The sequence below is a fragment of the Medicago truncatula genome, chromosome 4, assembly GCF_003473485.1.
Source record: "Medicago truncatula cultivar Jemalong A17 chromosome 4, MtrunA17r5.0-ANR, whole genome shotgun sequence".
NCBI lineage: Eukaryota > Viridiplantae > Streptophyta > Magnoliopsida > Fabales > Fabaceae > Medicago > Medicago truncatula.
In genome coordinates, this window is record NC_053045.1 from 18,006,171 (window position 1) to 18,026,315 (window position 20,145).

Consider the following 20,145-nt stretch of genomic DNA (forward strand, 5'->3'; position numbering starts at 1 on the left):
TTGATGGATCAGTTGGTTGGTGCTAAAATTTTTAGTAAGATTGATTTGAGGTCTGGTTATCATCAGATAAAGGTGAAGGATGAGGATATGCAGAAGACGGCCTTTAGGACACGTTATGGTCATTACGAGTACAAAGTGATGCCTTTCGGTGTTACTAACGCCCCTGGTGTATTTATGGAGTACATGAACCGAATCTTCCATGATTTTCTGGATAAGTTTGTTGTGGTGTTTATTGATGATATCTTAATTTATTCCAAGAATGAAGAGGAGCATGCAGAGCATCTGAGGATAGTATTGCAAGTGTTGAAGGAAAAGAGGTTGTATGCAAAGTTGTCAAAATGTGAGTTCTGGTTAAGTGAAGTAAGTTTTCTGGGTCACATTATTTCTGGTAGTGGTATTGTAGTGGATCCTTCAAAGGTTGATGCGGTATCACAATGGGAGACTCCGAAGTCGGTAACTGAGATCAGAAGTTTTCTGGGTCTGGCTGGTTATTACCGCAGGTTCATAGAAGGGTTTTCGAAATTGGCTCTTCCGTTGACACAGTTGACCTGTAAGGGTAAATCTTTTGTGTGGGATGCTCAGTGTGAGAGTAGTTTCAATGAATTGAAGCGAAGATTGACAACTGCTCCTGTTTTGATTTTGCCTAAACCAGAAGAATCGTTTGTTGTGTACTGTGATGCATCTAAGCTGGGCTTAGGTGGTGTTCTGATGCAAGATGGTAAGGTGGTAGCATATGCTTCTAGGCAATTGCGTGTTCATGAGAAGAATTATCCTACACATGACCTGGAGTTGGCTGCGGTGGTTTTTGTTTTGAAAATTTGGAGGCATTATTTGTACGGTTCCAGATTTGAGGTGTTCAGTGATCATAAAAGTTTGAAGTATTTATTTGACCAGAAGGAACTGAACATGAGGCAGAGGAGATGGTTAGAGTTACTGAAGGATTATGATTTTGGCTTGAATTACCATCCTGGTAAGGCCAATGTGGTTGCTGATGCTTTGAGCAGGAAAACTTTGCACATGTCTGCTTTGATGGTGAAAGAATTTGAATTGCTAGAACAGTTCAGAGACATGAGTCTTGTCTGTGAATTGTCATCTCAGAGTATACAGTTGGGGATGCTGAAGATTGATAGTGACTTCTTGAACAGTATCCGAGAAGCTCAGAAAGTGGATTTGAAGTTTGTTGATTTGATGACTTCAGGTAATGACACCGAGGATAGTGATTTTAAGGTTGATGATCAGGGTGTGCTGAGGTTCAGAGGAAGGGTTTGTATTCCTGACAATGATGATTTGAAGAAGTTGATTCTTGAGGAGAGTCACAAGAGTAGGTTGAGTATTCACCCGGGGGCTACAAAAATGTACCATGATTTGAAGAAATTGTTTTGGTGGTCCGGTTTGAAAAGAGATGTTGCTCAGTTTGTTTATGCCTGTTTGATTTGTCAGAAGTCCAAGGTTGAGCATCAGAAGCCTGCAGGGTTGTTAACACCGTTGGATGTACCGGAGTGGAAGTGGGACAGTATCTCTATGGATTTTGTGACGAGTTTACCGAACACTCCGAGAGGGCATGACGCTATTTGGGTCGTTGTCGACCGGTTGACGAAGTCGGCACACTTCATTCCTATCAATATCAGTTATCCGGTAGCGCAGTTAGCAGAGATATACATTCACAGTGTGGTGAAGCTTCATGGTGTTCCGTCGAGTATTGTGTCGGATAGAGATCCGAGGTTCACTTCTAGGTTCTGGAAGAGTTTACAGGATGCTTTGGGTTCGAAGTTGAGGTTGAGTTCGGCTTATCATCCTCAAACAGATGGTCAGTCGGAGAGGACAATTCAATCATTGGAAGATTTGTTGAGGGTGTGTGTGCTTGAGCAAGGTGGAGCTTGGGATAGTCACTTGCCTTTGATTGAGTTCACTTATAACAACAGCTATCACTCGAGTGTTGGTATGGCACCGTTCGAAGCCTTGTATGGTCGGAGGTGTAGGACTCCTTTATGCTGGTTTGAGTCGGGTGAGAGTGTTGTGTTGGGACCGGACTTGGTTCATGAGACTACTGAGAAAGTCAGGTTGATAAGAGAAAAGATGAAAGCTTCGCAGAGTCGATAGAAGAGTTACCATGACAAGCGGAGAAAGGATCTTGAGTTTCAGGAGGGTGATCATGTTTTTCTGAGAGTCACTCCTTTGACGGGTGTTGGACGTGCTTTGAAGTCGAGAAAGTTGACTCCTAAGTTCATTGGTCCGTATCAGATTTCAGAGAGAGTTGGAACTGTGGCATATAGAGTTGGTTTGCCACCTCATCTTTCGAACTTGCACGATGTGTTTCATGTTTCTCAGCTTCGGAAGTATGTTGCGGATCCTTCACATGTGATTCCGAGGGATGATGATGTGCAGGTTAGGGACAACCTGACAGTTGAGACTATGCCATTGAGGATTGATGATAGAAAGGTGAAGTCCTTGAGGGGTAAAGAGATACCTCTTGTGAGAGTCGTTTGGGGTGGAGCTACTGGTGAAAGTTTGATTTGGGAGCTGGAGAGTAAGATGCGGGAGTCGTATCCGGAGTTATTTGCTTGAGGTAAGATTTCGAGGACGAAATTCTGTAATTTGGGGAGAGTTGTAACGCCCTAGTTGTTATAATTAATTATTTTAATTTATGTGGAGTATATATATATTTATATATGATGTTTGGTGATTTATGCGGAGTATATGCATATATATATATATATATATATATATGATTTTGGATGATTTATGTGGTGAATTATTTTATTATATAGTTATTTAATAATAATTAGAATAAGTATGAAATATTAATTATTTTGGTGTTTGGGGGAATTAATAGGAGTTAATAGAAATTATGGGGAGTTAAATGAAAATAGTAGGGAGTTACAATTAATGGGAAGTTAAGAAAAGGATGGATGTCAGAAAACCAGTTTCACGTAAAAACCAACTTTGGGAGAAGAAGGAGAGAAGAGCAACTTAGAACCAGAGGAACCCTTTTTGCTGTGCATTTTTCATTCTGAATTAAGGTAAGGGTGAGGTTTACTTCAATATTGTAGCTATTAAAGTCTGATTTTGAGTTTGACAGGTTTTGGTGAGGAATTGGGATTTTGGGGTTTTATGATAAAATGATGATTTTGAAGTTGTAAGCATGATTTTGATGTTAGAATTAGTTTCTGGTTGCATAGAACACTTAATTATATATCTGTAAACTAATTTGGGGAGTGATTGGAAGAAAAATGGGATTTTTGGGAAAAACCAGTTTTCTGCCCGTACTGATATTCATCGCTCGCCTTGCGAGCATTCATGTCTCGCCTCGCGAGTGAACAATATCATGGCTCGCCTCGCGAGCAGTCCAACTCGCCATGGCGAGCAAGCCAAATAAAAACTTGATTTTTGAAAAGTTGTTATAAGATGTTTTGGGGATGGATTAAGGTACCTAGATGATATTAATGAAGACTGGAACAATTTTCAGGTTAAAAAGATGAATAGGGAGCTTAGTATAGAAGTTGGAGTGTGAAAATGTCATTTTTCCCGAGAGCACCTGATTTCCACTCGCCTCTAGTTCGCCTTGAACTCGCCATGGCGAGCTAGTGTTTTTGTGAACTCGCCATGGCGAGCAGTTATGCTCGCGAGGCGAGCTGCACAGTTCCTGAGTGTTGTTTTGCTAGCTTGAATAGTAGTGGTTGATGTTGTTGTTTTTGAGCATGGTTATATATAATTATGCATTATTTTGGTTGATTGAATTACTGGATTGATGATTACTGATGATGGTTGAAATGTATGCTAATTATTGAATCATACATATTGTTAAAGTGGAGCCATATGGAGTTGCATTACATGGTCAGTTGTATGTAGATATGCACAAGTAGGTCCATTGCATATGCATAAAACAGCGGTGAGGGCTTCGGTCCTGGAGTACTAGTTGCTCAACAGCGGTGAGGGCTTCGGTCCTGATGAATGCTTTAACCATTCAAAAGCGGTGAGGGCTTCGGTCATGTTTGGTACCACATGCATATTGCATTCATTGAGAAGTCTAAGATGGTGTCTTAGCAGTGTTGTCATGTCATTTGCATGAGTCTTGGTTGTTGATTGCAGTTATTATCTGATGGTTGATGTTGATGTTGAATATGCATTTATATATTCATTGTGATGGTGGTGTATTGTTGATGTTGTTGTTGCTTGTGACTTATACATATATATGTTTACAAGATGATGTGTTTGATGATTAGGGTGTTAGATTCAATTGAAGATTTTAATATCTATATTTATTGTTGTGAATCTCACCCCTTCTGCTTGAAAATGTTGCCCTTCTTATGGGTAACTTGCAGGTGATCCTGAGTAGTTGGTGGTGGCTCAATGTCGTGTCTAGGGCTCTGATACGTGGGATGTGAACTATTATTTATATTTATTGTTGTTTCTTTTCCATGTATCAAATTTTGGAATTGTGATGTGGAGCCTTTATTGTCTTTTGAACAATGTTGTTGAATTATGCTAAGGCCTTTAATGCCATAAACTATTGTTGGATGTTATGAGGTTATGGATTTGAGAACTATTCCGCTGCTATGTTTTCATAAATAATAAGTTGTTTGATTAAATAGTTCTATCTTCTATTTAAGAAATTTTGAAAATGATGTGTAGCATGCCCGTTGTGGATTACTCTGATGTTTAAATGTTATTTAATTGTTTTTGGGTAACGGAGTGTTACACCTACACTCCTCTACCAAATCTTCCTCCCAAACCCACAAGCGGCGACGCCACTACCATGCCCCCCACCAACCTCCAAACCCAACTGGAACATGTTCCTAACCGTGACAACTTTGTTGACTGTCAAATCAAAAATCCGTCTAAATCGCACACAAAACAGAGCATTTCCACACCAACAATCACGCCAAAAGTCAGTCTCAGCACCGTCTCCCACCTGTCTCCTAACACCCGATGCAAACCAACCCTCTCCGCCCTCTCCTATCCCATCTCTAATCCTCACTATCTCCCGCCACCAAGATGTACAACAACGGCCCCTATCCTCCAAACCACCATCCTCCGCACCATACCTAGCCACTAACACCCTACGCCACAACCCATCTCTCTACTAACAACCTCCAACACCATTTTCTTAATAACGCAGTGTTAAACTCCCTCAATCTCCTAACACCCATCCCTCTATACTCCTTCCTCAAACATAAAGAATTCCAACTAATCCACGAAAATTTTCTTTTATCTTCACTTCCCCCCCCCCCCCCCCAAAAAAAAAAAAAAATTTATTTAACAAAGATTCAATGGAAGAGATTATACCTGACGAAGCTTTGAAAAAGGAAAGAGCATAGATAGGAAGTGCAGACAGGACAGATTTGAGAAGGATCAACCGGCCACCAAAAGAAAGGAACCGACTATGCCATCCAGACAATCTAGATTTAATTCGATTAACAACAGGCTCCCAAAACAATAACCGGCGCAGATTGTAACACCCCGTTTTCCCAATATACAAATTTCTTAAACATTTATCAGAGTAAAAACCATAAATGGGATATCACAAAGAAACGTAATCCAAAAACAGTTAAATAATAATTTAACTTCCACATAAAATCTTAACATAGCAGCGGAATATTAGTTCAGAAGTCATAAATCAGTTTGGCACGCAGGCCCCAATAAAGTATCTCAAAAGAGTTAAATCAACTTAACAAAACATAATAATTGTTCAACTTCATAAAACATAAACATGATAGTCACGTAAGAGAATGAAGCATGTTATAACATTAAACCCCATCCCGTTACGTATCAGAGCGACCTAGACGACACAGTGAAGGCAAGACCAACTCACGAAAGCAAACTGCACACTAAGCACGATCACCTGCAAGTTACCCATACGAAGGGCAACATTTTCAAGCAGAAGGGGTGAGATTTCATAATCAAATAACATTAATCAATGTAATTGCGAATCATAAATTAACATCATAATCATTCCTTAAATAACATTGCATAATTGCTAAACAGTTATAACATAATCATATATCCAATTATCATGAACAAAATCACATAATTGATAAACACTTATCACGTAATCACGTATTTAATCATCATCAACAAGGCATCTTAATCATGACAATGTGACAATGCTCTTAGACTCCTTATATGCATGTGGTACCAATCGTCATGATAAGTATTAATATACTTTAATCGTGCGGAGGACAAAGCTCCTATAAAACGTGCGGAGGACAAAGCTCCTAATATTCGTGGTGAGGACTAAGCTCAATGAGATGCTATGCATGGACACTTATGAACAAAACATCGTAATCAACATATCAACATGCATCCAATAATTTGGAGCTAACTTCATCATATACTTATGCACTTAGTTAAATAACGGAAGCAGCATAAACAGGTCACATAAACGAGATGATATCATTATATCAATAGCACATAAATTGCATCATTATCAAGTTTTCATATCTTGCATGAATATACAATACATTAGTTCATGTCCAATTAATATCAACATAACTTAAACAACTCTACAGACTGCATTAAACGTCATCATTAGGTCTTATTACTAGTTAGGGGTTCACTCTAGATCAACACGTGCGACACAGATCGCACAAACACACAAGCAACTGCATCCTGGCTGTGCTCGCGAGGCGAGAGTTCTTACTCGCCATGGCGAGTACCACTCAACTCCCAAAATAAACTTGTTCTGGGTTCCCTCTGATCTTACATTCATTCCTAATCAATACTAGGTATGTTCAGGCACTCAAAGGCACTCAAGGTCCAACTAAAAAGGTCGAATCACGAAATATGACATGCTCTCTGCCTAAGCTCGCGAGGCGAGGAAGGGTTGCTCGCCATGGCGAGTTGCACCAAACAACTCGCGAGGCGAAGGGAAAGGGCTCGCGTGGTGAGCGATGAAGGTCATCACTCGCGAGGCGAGGATCATCACTCGCCGTGGCGAGTGATGAACAGAAGCACGGGCAGACTACGGGTTTTCTCGAAAATCCATCAAATAACATGGTTCAAAGCCTAATTTTGATCCCATAATCCATCCTAAACATGTTCTAAGGTTAAAGGACGGTTTCTACATCAATCTAAACAAGTTTTACCGTTTGATCATCAATTTTTAGGGTTTTGACCTAATTCCAAAACTTTTCTAAATCAATCCTAACTTTGTCAATTAATCATCAGAATTACAGCAATCAACGTTATTGAATTATTAGTCTCACCCTTACCTTGTATGAAGAAAATCGCAGCACTCTTCCTTGGTTTCTCTAAACTTGGTTTTTTCTCCTTTTTCTCCAAAACAGTCGTACGTACAATGTTTTTTCTAAAACTAGGTCTAATCTTTATATACCTCTTCTTAATTACTTATCTTATCTCACTTTCTCCCCCAAAACTATCTAAAATATCAAAACAGCCCTTAACTAAATATTTTATATTAATTTCAAATCTTTATTTTATTTAACAATAAAATAATTCTCATATCCTTATCAAATCTTCCAAAACTCATAACTCATCACGTCATCGATCAAATCATCATAAATCATCAAAACATACCAAAATCATGCATATATTATATAATTATAATATAATCACCTAAACTCGATTAAATAAACGATTAAACGAAAGTGGGCGTTACACAGATCGCCCCCAATCGGAAGACCCAAATAGAGGAACGACACTTTACGCACTTTGCAACCTAACACAAAAGCTGTTTCAGCCAACCAAGAAGCATTGATATTGACACCAACCCGAGAGCTTTTATGGAAATTTACTTTCAAACCAGACATAGCTTTAAACAAAACCAAGCCAGCCCTCATTGCACGAACATTTGCCCAACTTTTATTACCAATTAACAGTGTATCATCAACGAATTGTAAGAAACTTAAAGTAGTAACTTTGTCTTGGAAATTGTGCATTCAACTTATTGAAAGATTAAAACACAACTTTTTCTACATGAAATTTCACAATTTTTTTTTTAAATCCTTAACCATGCACTAATTAGCAAGACCCAAAAAAAAAAAAAAACACACATCTTCAACTTGTCAAAGAAAACTTCTTGTTTAAAAAAATAACATATTTTTTAGGTTGAAAAAAATAAAATAAACATTGTACATATATTCTAGTCATTAGTATAAGTAAAAATCAACATTTTATATTTATTCATTAAATGATGTATATGATATATAATAAAGACCGTATACGTTATTAATTAAATAAATGTAAAATGTAATTTTTTTTCTTATGAAGAAACAAAAAAGACATATATATTCACACTAAGAGAGATGCTGTAACGCCCTCTTTGAAATATTTGTTTTGGTTGATTATTTTATTGAGTTTAGAATATATTCATATGCTTAGGTGATGTGTTGATATTTTATTGATAGGCTTATTTTAGTATTAATAGAATAAGATTTGAAAATAGAATAAATATTGAGATAGGGGCTGTTTTGTGAATTTAGAGAGTTTTGTGGAGAAATAGGAGAAAACTAGGTTTAGAAAAATTAGTACGTACGATCAGTTTTTGGAGAAAAGGGAGAAAAAGCCAAGAGAAGGGAGAGAGACCAAAAAGCTGCGATTCTCACATTCTAAGGTAAGGGTGAGACTAACTTTGCAATTTTATTAAGTCTGTGATTCAATGGTTAGATTTAACATGATGTAGGATGAGTTTTAGAGGAATTGAAAACTAGGTCAAAATTGTATAATTGTTGATTAAACGGTGGAAACTTGTTAGATTGATGTAGAAACTGTTCCTAGACCTTAGATAATGTGTAGGATGAATTCTGGAATCAATGTTAGCTTAAAACCATGAGAAAAGATGAATTTTCGTGAAAATTGCACTTCTGCCCAAGCCAACATTCATCGCTCGCCCTTGCGAACGATGATCCTGGCTTCGCGAGCAATTTCCCCTCGCCTCGCGAGTTGCACGTCGTAGCTCGCCATAGCGAATAGATGAACTCGCCTAGCGAGCATGACCTGAGAGCTATCCAAATTTCGTATTTTTGACTTTTGAGTTGATCCTTAGATGTTTTTGAGTCACTGAACATGTCTAATAATGATTAGGAAAGATTGGAGAATGAGATTGAACATGGAAAGACTTTAGAATGAAATTTTGTGAACTGAACCTGAACTCGCCATGGCAAGCAGAGGCTCTCGCCTCGCGAGTACTTGTGTTACAGAATGCCTTGTTTAGGTTAAATGCGATCCTTGTCGCACGAGTGGATGTGAGTTAATCTTAGAGGTTAGAAACTAAGTTGTTTATCTTACTGATCTTATCCCAGTAAGACTGATGCATATGAATTGATGTTGTTTATAATGTTGTATATACATTAAATGGATTATGTTGATATTCGAGATGTTGATATGAAGTTGAAATTGTTGTACATGAAGATTATTAATGATGGTTACTTGTTGTATATGTTTAAATGATGCTGTCTTGCTGTCGTGATGAATATGATTGACTTTGATGAATACTTATATAATTGTGAAAGATGTTTATATGAAGTCGTAATGGTTGTATTTGACGATTATTGTTGATGTTGACTTGCTGCATTTTATTTAATGGTGTTGCCTTGCGGTTGTGACGTATTAATATCATGAAGATCTAATGTTGGTCTAAGTTGTTTAAGTTGTAAGATGTTGATCCAAATTATTGGAGTCATAAGAGATGTCTAAGTTGTTAAGTTGTTAAGATGTTGAGTCCATTGCATACTCATTTACGTTGGGTGAGGGCTTGATGCTATGTAATGTATATTTATACATAATATGTGAAGGGAGAGGGCTTGATGCTCTGTGAGCCTATTTACGCTCAATACATTGGGGGCTTGATGTCCTGGTTGGTACCACATGCATGATTAAGAAGTTGAAGTTGCATAGTCAAGTTGAAGTCGTTGAAGTTGCATTGTCGTTGTCTTTAAGTTGACATTTTTCAATGAGTTGTTAATAAAGTACTTTATGAAGTATTATTATTAAGATGTTTATGATGATGAATATGTTGTTGTTATATTATTATGAAATGATGAATATGTGTTGTATATGATTATTATTATTAAGATGATGAATATGTGTTATTATATTATTATAAGATGACGAAGATATTGTTGTTTATGTTGTTGTTATATTATTATAAGATGATGAAGATGTTGTTGTTTATGTTGTTGTTATATTATTATAAGAATATGAATATGTGTTGTTTATATCATTATTAAGATGATGATTATGTTATGTTGTATATGATTATTATTATTAAGTGATGATTATGTTGTGTGGCCTAAGTTATTACTATTAAGGGATGATTATGTTTTGTGGTCTAAGTTATTATGAGATGATGATTATATTGTGTTGTTTATGTTATTATGAGATGATGATTATGTTGTTTGTTAAAGATGGTATTTATGATGTGATGATCTATGTTGGTTATGATTTGGTTATTATGTGCTATATGATGACGTTTATAATGCGATGAATATGAAGTTAATGATAATTAGAAGTTGGTTGAGTTATTAAGAATTATTACATGAAAGATTATTATTACTAATAGATGAAGTTATTTATGTTGTTAAATATAATGTAATACCCTGCATGTAAAAATTCAGTATCAGTTATTTTATCTTTGGAATTTTTTTTAGGGACGGACAAAATGGTAATTGTGCATAAGACTTTTCAGGACTGAAACATATTATTTCAACGGACTATGGGGAATGAAGTATTTCGCTTAAAACTTTTACGATATTTTATCGGATATTCTAGTTTGAAGAAGAGTGTAGAAAAGGGCATTTTGGTCATTTCTTACCTAAGGATACAAATAAGACAAAACATGAAATTTCTACACTTTTCTCCATCTCTCTCTCCATATTTAAGATATTTCTTCTCTCTTCCTCTCTAGCTCACGTCTTCTCTACCTCTCCTCACCCAATCCACCAAAAATCATTAATTCTTCATGAAATCATCACGAAAATTGTTTAAGAGTGTCCCTTGTAGTGATTAGACCAAGAAGTAAGCTTCAAAATTAATCCCTCTTCCTTCAAATCTGCCATCTACCCATCCTTCTAGACTTTGGGAAAATTTCATTTTTTCAAGCAAGAGGGAAAGAGTTCAAGAGAGGAAATTCATGGTGGTGTTTTGTTTGGTTGCTAGGTTCAAGGTTTGAAGTGGAATCTCAAGTGGGAAGCTTATTCCAGTAAGAGTTTATTTCAAACAAGGTTAATTATAGATGCCCTTATGGTTGAGCATGAAGTTGGTTGAGGTTTGAAATGCAAAATTAAGACGAGCCTATGCCATTTTAAAGGATTAAAGGTGAGTTCCTTTAGCTTAGAACCCACCTTTGGGAATGGATTATGATTATGTTAGATTAATGAGATAATATGAATAATTAGGCCATTTTTATGATTTCTTGTCTTTTGTGCAAGCATGACTACTATGCCATATGAATGATACATTTGAAACATAATAGATATGAGATAGTAGAATGATTATTTCTGAACTAGGTACAATTATTAGTTATTCTAAAATCTCTTTTATGTTAATAAGTATGTTTATGTTAGCATAATTGTTGGAGGGAAATTTTATCAAGACGATTGATATGTATAATTATGGTAATGATTTGAAATACAGTCTATGAGTAATATGCTCATAGTGAATTATAGAAAATCACAGAAAAATGGAAATCAGTAGAAAAACTTGAAATGAGTAACATGATCATAGATAAAGAAAGAAATAAATAAATAAATAAATAATAATAAATTTGATAAAATCTCCATTTGCTACAACGAAGAGATAATGTAGCCTATGAGGAACGGCTCATAGTAACGAATGTGAAACTCCGTTTGCTACAACGAAGAGATAATGTAGCCTATGAGGAAGGGCTCATAGTAACGAATGTGAAACTCCGTTTGCTACAACGAAGAGATAATGTAGCCTATGAGGGAATGGCTCATAGTAACGAATGTGAAACTCCGTTTGCTACAACGAAGAGATAATGTAGCCTATGAGGTATGGCTCATAGTAACAATAATGAAATAGTTACCGTTCGCCATAACGAAGAGATAATATGATATATACGCATATAATGAAATGTATAACTAATGATACTCATATTAAACTGAAAATTATGTTTAGTATGAATTAGCTACGAAGCCATATCTTATGGGCATTTTGCCAATCATTGGAAATGATGAATTTTAGTTACGGAACTTCGGCTCAGTTAGCCGAAACTAGTTGTTACCAAAAAAAAAAAAAATAGAATCAAAGACATACTCAGATAAGTATGTCAAAGTATAAGCTATACTAGAATACGATATATTGGATTTATGTTTATGATTATTATTATGATTATGGTGGTTATGTTTATGATTAAATTTATGAGTATGACTGTATTTATTATTTAATCAATGTAGTATTTCAGATAGTGATTCTAGTTATCCCATTATCGTGCTCAGTTTTGCATAATAAAATCATATAAACCCGAAATGGGTTGAGTTTAGTAACAGATGGCGATCGTAGGTTCTGATGAGTCATTTATTATCTGTTTTTATATGTTATTTAGTTTAGTTTTAATTAGATTTTAGTTTATTTTATATTAATATTATTTCCCTTTTAAGATAGTTTACTACAAATTGCATTTTATTATATTTCAGGAATGAATATTAGATGGATTGAGTCTTGGAGCAAAAGAAAGGGACTTGGAGCTGATTCGGTACGAAAATACAAAGATTGGAAGACAAAATATGTCTCCCCTAAAGTCAGAAGCTTGGCACGGCCCGTGCTAGCATTGGCACGGCCGTGCCACCCTCCAGAGTTGCTTTTGCTGCTTTTACTTAGATTTTAAGCTACTCTATTTTTAGCCCGAATGTAATAGCTTAGATTTTAAGTCGAATAAATGCTATAAATAGAGTAGCCATCCATCACAAATATTCATCTTTTCTTAGAATACAATATGTGACAATTGTCTTTCTAATAAAAGTTCATTTTACTTTCTTGTTATTTATCTTTATGCTTTCTCTCTTCTTCTCCTTGTCTACGATGAACGTCAGTGAGTAGACTTCTCTTGTCTTGGGATTGTTGGATAAGTCTAATGACATAATCCTAATCAAACCAAGCTTTAAACCTTAATCTTATGTAACCCTAATTCCTTATCTAAATTCACCGCTTTAACATGGATCAACCATTATCAAACTGTGGAAACGAAAGTGGTGGGTTTGATAATTGTTTATTCATCATCTCAAATATCAATTCATAAACCGAAAGTGGAGCTTTGATATTCGAACAAGTGAATTTAGACAAGGATTGCAAAGGTAGCGAAATAGTCTTTGCAATCTTTGAGACATATAGTTTCGATCTTCAAGGGAACTAATAATGATCAAGTCAGCGAAATAGGCTTGGTTGTTAGAGGAACCAAAATCTAATAGTAATCAAGTCAGCGAAATAGGCTTGGTTGCTAGAGGAACAAAAGAGAAACTGTCTTGAGAAATTAGGTCTAACATAAAGTTATAAGTTTAATAGTTTGGTTTGAGAAGGACTTGTCGTTAGGATGAACCAATAATCCCAAGGATTTTATCTTTTATTATTATTTTCTTTTAAATATATAAAAATACAACTTTCTACTTTCTATACTTTAATTCTAATCATTGTTAAAAGATAATTGAATTCATAACTCCCTGTCGAAACGATACTCTTTTATACTACTTCGGTAAGACCGTGCACTTGCGGTTTTATCCCATCAAGTTTTTGGCGCCGCTGCTGGGGAGTTATTGTAATTTGATTAACTTTTTAATAGTGGTTAGTCTAAAATAATAATAATAATAATAAAATATATATATATATATATATATATATTTATATAATATTTTATTTCCTTTTCTTATCTTTTTATTTTTTTTATTTTTTTATTTTTATTTTTATTTTTATATATACATATTTATAAAATATTTTATTTCCTTTTCTAGTTATCTTTTTATTTATTATATCTCCCTTTCTTTATTATTTTTATTTTATTTTATTAATTTTTATCCTTAACCATTCTGATTTCAGGCATGGCTCAAAACTATTATCCTTGGACTCCTTCCCCTGTTTTTCCTCCTTGTTATGGAATATTTGGTCATACTGGTCAACTAGGTAGTGTTGTTAGAAGTCCTGAGCAAGTAACCTATGCTCATTATAATCAAGGGTTTAGGAACGATCAATTTTTTCAAACCCCTCAAAATCCTTTTGGACAACAAACAACACCACTTGATTTTGAAAATAACCAAGGAGTCCCTCAAAGATCCAACTTGGAACTTTTGCTAGAAAATCTTGTATTAGATAACTCTAGGTACAACAAAGAATTTGAAATTCAAGCTAGAAATTTGAAGGACTCTCTCAATAGGCTTTCCTCAAAAGTAGACTCTCTTTGTACTCACAACAAAATGATAGAGATTCAAATCCCTCACGTAGGCCATCAAGTAGCCTCTCCCTCCCAAACCTCCATAATCCTTGCAAGCCAACCTAAGGCTAACCCAAAGGGTCAACCGAATGATGTTACACTTAGGGATGGTAAACAATTAGAGGTAGAGAGTGAAAAGCCACAAAGTGAGAAAGTTGTGATAGAAAGTGAAAAGCCTAACATATCACCACCTTATGAGCCAAAAATTCCTTTCCCACAAGGGTTTGATGAGTCCAAACTAGATGAGCAGTTTAGGAAACTTATTGAAATCATTCAAAACAAATTGCCATATAGACTTAAGGATCCTGTGAGTTTTTCCAAACCATCTGTCATAGGACCCGAGATTATAGAAAGAGCCATGTGTGATTTGGGGGAGAATGTCAGTTTGATGCCATTATCCCTTTGTGAAAGATTGGGTATAGGATAGAGAAACCCTTTGACCGTCAAGCTAATGACTTTAAACGAGCGCTTCGTGGGAGGCAACCCACGCATTTAATTGCTTTTGTTTTATTTGTTTCTTTTTATTTTAAGTTATTTTGTAGGTAATTGTCCAAGAATGATTCAAGAAAAAGAAATTTTTTGAAGTCCCGGTCTCCAGAACCTTGGCACGGCCCGTGCTCACACTGGCACGGCCGTGCCAGACCTTGCCCTTCCCAAACCAAGCCAAACTCGAGGAACTTGGTACGGCCCGTGCCAACCTCAGCACGGCCGTGCCCGACCTCAGGTAAGGTTAAACCTCATTTTCCTTCATCTTCTTCCCTCATTCTTCAAACCAAACCCCTCTCATCCCTCCTACTTCTCTCTAAAACCTCCATAACCACAAAACCTCAAACCTCCACATCTCCATCAAACCTTCACCAATTCACAAAATTTCTTACCCAATTCAACCACAAAAACCATTCCCACCACAACCATCCATACAAAATCCACTTTCATCCACCCAATCCAAAAAAATTCACAACCTCCATTATCCTAACCCAAAAATCCACAAATTCAATCCCAACCTCCATCAACCAACTCCTAAAACTCACTTAAACCTTCACTCCATCACTAAACCAACCCTTTCCACCAAAAACATTCACTAACCCCAACCTTCACCACAACCACACCAAGTCCAACCAAGGTCAAGGCTATGGCTTCCAAAAGAAGTGGAAAAGAAGTTGCAACATCTTCAAGAGGACCTCCCCCAAAGAAGCAAGTACCGGCAAATAATCATGGCATAATATTCAAGGACAACAAGCAAAAGGATAGGTATAAAACTCTCATCTCTAAACCTTTACATCCTTGCAGGTACCCTGATAATTATGACTTGGTTACATTAGGCCTTAGTGACAATGTGTTTAAATTTCTAAGACGATTAGGGTGGGTTGCTATGTTAAGACCTATGCGGGGTTATGAAAATTTCACCTATGAGTTTTTAAGTTCTATCGTTTTTACAAAGGATAGGATGAATTTTGATAACCCTAATCATAGAATCTCTTTCCGGCTTATGAACATTGATTACGAGATGTCTCTCCAACACTTTTGTGATGAGATGAGCTTCACTAACACGAGGTTCATCCACGACTCTTGGGATCAAAGTCTTAAGCCGGTTGACTATCAACCCGCCACCTTTTGGGAACATATCACCGACCTTAGGCAATTTAACACACGTTCAAACAAAGCTAGCCATATTCACAACCCGGTGCTTAGGTACCTTCAAAGGGTAATGACTTGCACTATTTGGGGTAGGACCGAATTGGGGAACACTAGGACGGATAAACTCTTCATGTCGTGGGCCATGCTTAACAACCACCCCGTTAACACATGCTTTTACTTGCTTGATTACCTTTCCCATGACGGTAATAGGTTTGATGTAGGGGAGAGATAGTTGTGGGTGGTATCATCACATACATAGCTGGACAATTGGGAGTGGGTGAGGACCAAGGGATTACCAAAATTGAGGGAAACAATAGGCTTAACATAGAGACCCTTATCTTTATGAACTTCATTAAGCCCCATCCACCCATGTCCTACGCACTCAAACTCAATGTGCCTATTTTGATTATACTTTCTAACCCATCTCGGACTAACACCGAGGTGGAAGAAATTTTGTTGTATGTTGTTGATGATCCACAGGTACATGAAGAACACGATAATGAAGGCGAGGAAGATGCACATTTGCACCAAGAAGAGGAAGGTGCACAATTGTACCATGATGAGGTGCACCATGACCATGATGCCGGATAAACAAATGAAAATGCAAGATGGGCATGGATGCATACCGAGGTCGAGAGGATAAGCACCAAGCAACTAAGGCAAGGTGTTGAATTGTCGGGACTAAGGAATTATGTCCTAAGGGGCAACCGCATATCCGAAGAAAATAACCAAATGCTTCAGAACATGATGCACCATCTTCACCTCCAAGGTCCTACCTATAGAACTCAATGAAAAATGTGAGCTTTCCTCTTCCTCTTCCTCTCTTCTCTTACTACTCCTCCTCCTCCTCCTCCTCCTCCTTCTTCTTCTTCTTCTTCTTCTTCTTCTTCTTCTTCTTCTTCATTTCTCTTATTTTGCATCATTGAGGACAATGCTTCTCCTAAGTGTGGGGGGAGCCTAATAAAGTGTCTTTAGTTGTAGTGTTTCCAAACTCCCTTGAACTTTATTCTTTTGTTTTGTTTTATTGTAAATGGCATGGTTAAGTAGCTAATTTTTATTGAAAATATCATGACACAAAATTTTCATTGTCTCCTGTTATTTGATTGATTCTTGTACATAAAAGCAAACTATTGTGTTTTAAGTCTTCTTGATATACCCACATCTTGTTTTAAAGTGAATAAAATTCTCCAATGAGAAAAACACAAAGTTGCTTCCCTTGAGTAAATGTATGAATAGGTATTTTAAGGAAACGCGTTTTAATCTTAGTGGTGCATTAACCTTTAAAGATTCTCAAAGTGCCAGTAGTATAAGTTAGTATAAGGGAGCTCATAAAAAGCCAAAAAGCCAAATAAATTCCAAGGTCTCATCATTGAATCTAGATTGGGGAAGGAGGTAGGCCCTCCGACTTCCTACGTGAAGATGATTGTTATCTTGAAGAAAAACTTTAAAAAGCATCATTGAATCTAGATTGGGGAAGGGGGTAGGCCCTCCGACTTCCTACGTGAAGATGATGTTTTAAGGGATACCATTGAATCTAGATTGGGGAAGGGGGTAGGCCCTCCGACTTCCTACGTGAAGATGTTGTTCCTTAAATAAAGAACTTAAATGTGCAAATGGCAAAGAACAAAGATTCTCAAATACTCCCATCTCTCTTATATGAATTATAGAAGGAATCTTTCTTGGTTAGTTTAGTGCTAGGATTAGACCATGTTTCCTCATAATGCCTATCTTATACAGGAGCAAGAAAAGAGTTGGACTTCACACACACACTCACTTGAAACTTGATCGTTGGGTTGAATAAAAATTACAAGAAATGCTTGAGTTTGTGATTAGGGTACATTTGGGATTTAAGCCCTTGAGGAGACATGTGCTTTAATTGAATTGTCATTTGATATAACTGTTTGTGCTACTATGTTTATGCCTTTTGCTTGAGGACAAGCAAAGATTCAAGTGTGGGGGAGTTTGATGAGTCATTTATTATCTGTTTTTATATGTTATTTAGTTTAGTTTTAATTAGATTTTAGTTTATTTTATATTAATATTATTTCCCTTTTAAGATAGTTTACTACAAATTGCATTTTATTATATTTCAGGAATGAATATTAGATGGATTGAGTCTTGGAGCAAAAGAAAGGGACTTGGAGCTGATTCGGTATGAAAATACAAAGATTGGAAGACAAAATATGTCTCCCCTAAAGTCAGAAGCTTGGCACGGCTCGTGCTAGCATTGGCACGGCCGTGCCACCCTCCAGAGTTGCTTTTGCTGCTTTTGCTTAGATTTTAAGCTACTCTATTTTTAGCCCGAATGTAATAGCTTAGATTTTAAGTCGAATAAATGCTATAAATAGAGTAGCCATCCATCACAAATATTCATCTTTTCTTGGAATACAATATGTGACAATTGTCTTTCTAATAAAAGTTCATTTTACTTTCTTGTTATTTATCTTTATGCTTTCTCTCTTCTTCTCCTTGTCTACGATGAACGTCAGTGAGTAGACTTCTCTTGTCTTGGGATTGTTGGATAAGTCTAATGACATAATCCTAATCAAACCAAGCTTTAAACCTTAATCTTATGTAACCCTAATTCCTTATCTAAATTCACCGCTTTAACATGGATCAACCATTATCAAACTGTGGAAACGAAAGTGGAGGGTTTGATAATTGTTTATCCATCATCTCAAATATCAATTCATAAAACAAAAGTGGAGCTTTGATATTCGAACAAGTGAATTTAGACAAGGATTGCAAAGGCAGCGAAATAGTCTTTGCAATCTTTGAGACATATAGTTTCGATCTTCAAGGGAACTAATAATGATCAAGTCAGCGAAATAGGCTTGGTTGTTAGAGGAACCAAAATCTAATAGTAATCAAGTCAGCGAAATAGGCTTGGTTGCTAGAGGAACAAAAGAGAAACTGTTTTGAGAAATTAGGTCTAACATAAAGTTATAAGTTTAATAGTTTGGTTTGAGAAGGACTTGTCGTTAGGATGAACCAATAATCCCAAGACTTTTATCTTTTATTATTATTTTCTTTTAAATATATAAAAATACAACTTTCTACTTTCTATACTTTAATTCTAATCATTGTTAAAAGATAATTGAATTCATAACTCCCTGTCGGAACGATACTCTTTTATACTACTTTGGTAAGACCGTGCACTTGCGGTTTTATCCCATTAGGTTCCCCGAGATTGCCTACAGCCTAGGATAGGTGGAACTCACTGAGACATTTTGTCTCACCCCAATCCTTTTTATTTATTTCAGATGTACAAGTTATATTATACAACATGATGGTTCGTGATGAAGAAGCAGAAGTCGCTTGAAGTTTCGCGTCAATAGTGTTAGTGTTACTTCAGAGGTATAAGACGATAATTTTTTGTATCTTATTCAGAGGAAATTTTTATCGTTGTAATTTTAATGTATCCATTGCCAAGTTTAACACTCATGCTAGATATCCTAGGTAATTTCTAGTAGGGGTGTTACAATTTGGTATCAGAGCAGGTCGATTCAGATCGTACCTTGGATCATTAGAATTCAATAAAATGCAGTGAGACCACTGGGTTCCGGATATTTATTCTAAATGTCATATCTAGTTGAGCCTGATCAACTCGGTCTAGTATATGACAGTTAGGACAAATTTTTGAGAGCTGAATAGGACCTAGGAGGAATGAAGCGTACGAAGAAGAAAAGTCAGGTTGTCAGGTTTTATAGTGAATTTTGATACGGAAGTATTTGACGCCAATTGGTGGCTGGTAAACCGTGAAGCTGAAGATTCTTCAAGGCCATAAGGGAAATGTTATGATTAAGGTGGAATACTCTGATATTGTTGAACGACACTTTTTATGTGGATACCGGAGAAGTAAGAGATTCAGGGTGATTAAAGGATGATTGTAACATTGACAGGAGCCGCAGTATAAGAATCATAAGTAAGGTATAAAAGAAAGAAGTATTTCCAAAGGCGTAACTACGACTACGAGATTAGAAGAGGAACTTGATATAATAAAATTATTCGACGAACAATTGAATTCATAAACTCTTAGTGGATGTAGAGTATGTCAAAAGTGAAGGACTCGAATGCCCGGAATGAGCCGGATTTTGATGCTTGAGTTG

The 20,145-nt window shown here is 36.3% G+C and overlaps 1 long non-coding RNA gene across 2 annotated transcripts; it reads left to right on the forward strand.

Annotated features, from left to right (window-relative positions):
* Positions 1 to 10,835: 10,835 nt before the first annotated feature.
* On the forward strand, positions 10,836 to 19,568 carry LOC120580094 (uncharacterized). Of its 2 annotated transcripts, XR_005645707.1 has the most exons (3): positions 10,836 to 10,974; positions 11,116 to 11,274; positions 19,300 to 19,568. It is a non-coding gene; the product is annotated as an uncharacterized lncRNA (long non-coding RNA). The 2 variants fall into 2 exon arrangements; XR_005645708.1 differs by lacking the exon at positions 19,300 to 19,568 and having other exon boundaries at positions 11,116 to 11,550.
* Positions 19,569 to 20,145: the final 577 nt, after the last annotated feature.